We start from the raw sequence: 6,000 nt of genomic DNA, 5'->3' as shown, positions 1-6,000 counted from the left end.
TTAGCCCACCGGTGTGTTGAAGCGTGAAACCACAACATTTACAGACGGAGTGAGTTAAATAAAAGCGTGTAATAATAATTAAAAAAAACCCACCCTCGATAAGAGGCTTTCCATGGCTCCCGTCTAGCGGAAGCCTCTAATTACCGCCGGTAGTGGCGTGGGTAAATGCATTCAAGGGTTTGCGCCTTTAACGCATCGAACTCTTCCGACCCGAACTGCCTTTGCGAACTCCGAGTCGGAACGCGTTTCTCGCGGGTCGTACGACTGCGCGCACACCGTTTAATATGCCACCGGCGACGATGTACAGCCCCTTTGTAAATCCACTGCTGGATGAGGGGTGAAAGCAGGGGAGCCGTGGGCAGGAGTCGAACTTAAGTGAACCGGGGTACATTGCGCGAAGGCGTTAAACCCTGCGTTTAACGCTCCCCGCTGGCAGCCAATGCACGGGGCAATCTCGTAAAGGATGTTTTTACGCATCGTAATTTGTAAGCATATCAAAACATTAGTCATACATAAACTATGATCACGTGCCGGCCGTGTGTGTGTTTCATGCCAACCCAATCACGTATTACGTAACCAAATATTAATTCACAACACACACGCACACCATACAAGATAAAGACAAAGAACCCCGTACGGTGTTAACAGGGGTTTGGGGCAAGTGCTTTTCACGATTACCTTTGAAAGACAGCACGGCACACGAGGGGGTGGGGTGGCTAGCACTACGCCCGGCCGCCTTTGTCTCCCTGGTGGTGATGTTTAGACCCGGTATCAAGTACTCAATGGAAACTGAGTCGACCTAGGGGAGGCCCAGGACCGGTTCAGATAAGTCACATGTAGAAGAAAGGCGATGCACTCACAATCCGTACACACACAGCCACACACACACACACTCACACACTCACACAATCCGTACACACACAACCACACACTCACACAATCCGTACACACACAACCACACACTCACACAATCCGTACACACACAACCACACACTCACACAATCCGTACACACACAACCACACACTCACACAATCCGTACACACACAGCCACACACTCACACAATCCGTACACACACAACCACACACTCACACAATCCGTACACACACAACCACACACTCACACAATCCGTACACACACAACCACACACTCACACAATCCGTACACACACAGCCACACACTCACACAATCCGTACACACACAACCACACACTCACACAATCCGTACACACACAGCCACACACTCACACAATCCGTACACACACAACCACACACTCACACAATCCGTACACACACAACCACACACTCACACAATCCGTACACACACAACCACACACTCACACAATCCGTACACACACAGCCACACACTCACACACGTCATAGCCGCAGCAACAACAGCGGACACTCGCTAAATTACGGTGACGTCGCCACACAGCGTTTGTGCCAGGCTAGGTGCACATTGAGGTCACGCGAAGTGTCAAAGCCTCGTTGGCAGGAGGTCACCGGACAGACCCAGATGCAATGGGTTAAGTGACTTAGAAAACTGGCAACATCACACACACCACATATACACACTCACACGTGACCACGTGTTGTGTCACAACATGTGAGCCGTGTATGACTGATGGCGGATGCAGTTAAGAATAAATGCATACGCAAAAAATTTTGCTCAAAGATGGCACGTATAGTATTTCTTGGTTGCTGGAGCAATACAAGCACCGTTAGCGAGCACCTATTAAGGTCGGCATGGCGCACGAGGGGGAGTTGCGTGGATAATGACGACGCCCGGCCGCCTTTGTCTCCCAAGTGTCGATGTGTGTACATTGCAAGAGACACGACCAATTATTTGCTTAGTTTGCGTCGATCTAGGGGAAGCCCTGCAGAGGAGCGACAGCCTATGAATGGAACGCGTCCGAGAGCTCGTCTGACAGGGAGAGATGGAGCGATTAATTCAGCTCGTGTGCAGTTGCTCAGGTGGATACATCGCAGGGTCGCGATGGATGGCGACGATGTGGGGGGAAGTTTTTCACCCGGCAGTGGATTGATCACGGCACTTGGTGATGCTGATAATTGATTGTTATCCGCGGCCGTGAATTAAACTCAGGGTTGCCGAGCACACGCGGCCCGGCATTTGAGACCCCAGGTGTCATCGCGTAACGCACACGAGCTCTGCACGGCGTGAAGAACACACAGCCAACATGTAGCGTAATGGAACAGCGCCGTCTTATTTATACTCGATCGCTGCATATTGATGTGAACGCAGTTGTTTTAGAACTGAAATTGTCGTGAAATCTATCCCTGCAGAACTGGCAGGAAATGATGATCATCATCACGATGATGACTGAACAGTGGAGATTTCCCAACACGTATGTAGATGTAATTCCTCCACCTCCCACAATCAAATCACCGTACTTTTTTCGCCAGTTTCACTGAACCCTTGACATTTTACAAACATCGTAGCGGATAAGCGCCAAAGAAAATCCACCAACAGCAGCGTTTGAAACATTTTTCCCTTATCGTGTTCCGCCAGGTTGTTGTTGGTGTTACTTTGTGGTTGCAAGTGCCGCAGGTTCCGTGGCATCGTCGCGGTTTTATTTTGAAAATAGAAAACAACCCGACATATTGTGTTTCCGACAGTCATTCACACTGCATAGCCAGCGTCCGCGCTCCGGTGTCTGTCTTCAAACGGAGTGGAGAGGAACGAGGTAGACGACGATGATGATGATGACGATGATGATGACGAGGAGAAATCCTCGCGATAGTTCGTTAGTTTCTCAGTCCGCTTGTCCTGGTGAGGGTCGCGGTGGCAGCGTGTTGAGTAGTGGCGGTCCACACCTCCCTCTCCCTGGCCACACTCCAGCACTATTACACTATACACTCCTACACTATACACTACACTATACACTACTACACTACACTATATACTACTATACACTATACACTACTACACTATACACTACACTATACACTACTACACTACACTATACACTACTACACTATACACTACTACACTATATACTACTACACTACACTATACACTACACTATACACTACTACACTATACACTACTACACTACACACTACACTATACACTACTATACACTACACTATACACTACTACACTATACACTACTACACTATACACTACACACTACACAGTACACTATACACTACTACACTATACACTACTACACTACACTATACACTGCTACACTATACACTACACTATACACTACTACACTATACACTACTACACTACACTATACACTACTACACTATATATTACTACACTATACACTACACTATATATTACTACACTATACACTACTCCACTACACTATACACTACTGTACACTACTACACTATACACTACTGTACACTACTACACTACTACAATACTATACAGTACTACACTATGCACTACTACACTATACACTACTATACACAACTACACTACTATACAGTTGCACTACACTAAAATACACAATCACACCACACTATATACAACTACACTACTATACACAACTACACTACTATACACAACTACACTATTATACAGTTACACTACACTATACACTACTAAACACAACTACACTTCTATACACAGTTACACTACACTACTATACACAATCACACTACACTATACACAAATACACTACTATACACGACACTACTATACAAAACTACACTACTATACATTTACACTACACTATACACTACTAAACACAACTACACTTCTATACACAGTTACACTACACTAATATACACAATCACACTATACACTACTAAACACAACGACACTAATATACACAACCACACTACACTATACACTACTACTCGATACACTACTACACCATACACTACACTATACACTACACTATACACTACACCATACACTACACTATACACTACACTATACACTACAACACTACACCATACACTACACTACTACACTATACACTACACCATACAATACACTATACACTACACCATACACTACACTATACACTACACCATACACTACACTACTACACTATACACTACACCATACAATACACTACTACACTATACACTACACCATACACTACACTATACACTACTACACACAGACTCTAGCTCTTCCTGTGGGAATCCCCAGGCGTTCCCAGGCCAGCCGAGCGACATCGTCCCACCACTACACTATAAACTACTACACTATACACTACACCATACACTACACTATACACTACACCATACACTACTATACACAGACTCTAGCTCTTCCTGTGAGAATTCCAAGGCGTTCCCAGGCCAGCCGAGCGACATCGTCCCACCACTACACTATAAACTACTACACTATACACTACACCATACACTACACTATACACTACACCATACACTACTATACACAGACTCTAGCTCTTCCTGTGATAATTCCAAGGCGTTCCCAGGCCAGCCGAGCGACATCGTCCCACCACTACACTATAAACTACTACACTATACACTACACCATACACTACACTATACACTACACCATACACTACTATACACAGACTCTAGCTCTTCCTGTGAGAATTCCAAGGCGTTCCCAGGCCAGCCGAGCGACATCGTCCCACCACTACACTATAAACTACTACACTATACACTACACCATACACTACACTATACACTACACTATACACTACACCATACACTACTATACACAGACTCTAGCTCTTCCTGTGAGAATTCCAAGGCGTTCCCAGGCCAGCCGAGCGACATCGTCCCACCACTACACTATAAACTACTACACTATACACTACACCATACACTACACTATACACTACACCATACACTACTATACACAGACTCTAGCTCTTCCTGTGAGAATTCCAAGGCGTTCCCAGGCCAGCCGAGCGACATCGCCCTACCGCCACCAGCAGCAGCTTGTGTTCTGGACGTTGCTGCTGCTGCTGCTCTGTAGTAGAGTTCCAGTGGGAGTCTTACCAGGTGCCAGAACCATCTCAACTGGCGATTGTGTTGGGTTTTTATTGTTGTTGTTGTAAACTCGCCATGCGATGTCTGCATTATGCATGGGGCCGACATTTGCAACAGCGCGCGTGGCACGAAGCGCACTTGCTTCACAACGCGGCCGGTTCCAAGAAACCAAAACAGCCGTCAATAGCACAACTATATGTACACAGTACATAAAATGGGTTATATAAATAATCACGTCGTGTTTATATTACTGGGAGCGGTGAACCGGCAAAAACAACGAGTATCATTTTTGACCTCTCCCCCACTCTCCAGCACACCACGAATCCGCATTGACCAGCGCGGTGAAGTATGTCCAAACAGCAATGCACCACCAGGGGACGGTTTTGCGGAGGAGGCATTTTCCGTGCAATCGATTGTCAAAAGAGACCCCCCGTACATTGCTAATTACCCGTGCCTTCATTAACCTTTCTAGGGAACGTGTTATCATTCATGTTACATCTACAGTGGCGCAACAGCTCCCGGCGACTAACAGCTGCGCGAACGGATTTGCGTGCGCATCAGTGGGATGAGTTGTTGATGAATCTCCGGGGCTAACACGCGATGGCATTTGTTATTTTGTTATTTAAGAAACAAACAACAAAAAAGCCTCTTTGAGAAATAATAGTTTGATTTTTTTTTCGGGATAGTCCACCGTTCATCGCACACCGCCGTCGACGTTTCACGAAAACATTGGCGTTGTTACAAAGTTGCCAAGACTAACACACACACAAAAACGGGTTTCATCATCAGTCATGATCGATCTACTGCTGGATCAAAAGCCCTCCCCTTCATCCAAGCCGCCACCGCCGCAGCAGCAGCAACCTTCTCTCAATCCACACCACAGCACACACACCACTAAGCTAGCTGGCACCTGCACGACCACTCATTACAATAGCACCGCGTCCCCAACCCCCATTCGGTGGGGGGATGAATGATGTACGTTCATCCCCCCCCACCACCACCACCATCCCTCTCTGGCTTGCCACATAGAGTAGTCGTCGTAGTAA

This window comes from Lampetra fluviatilis, chromosome 34 (assembly GCF_964198595.1).
Source record: "Lampetra fluviatilis chromosome 34, kcLamFluv1.1, whole genome shotgun sequence".
Lineage (NCBI taxonomy): Eukaryota > Metazoa > Chordata > Hyperoartia > Petromyzontiformes > Petromyzontidae > Lampetra > Lampetra fluviatilis.
This window is presented reverse-complemented; position numbering follows the sequence as displayed.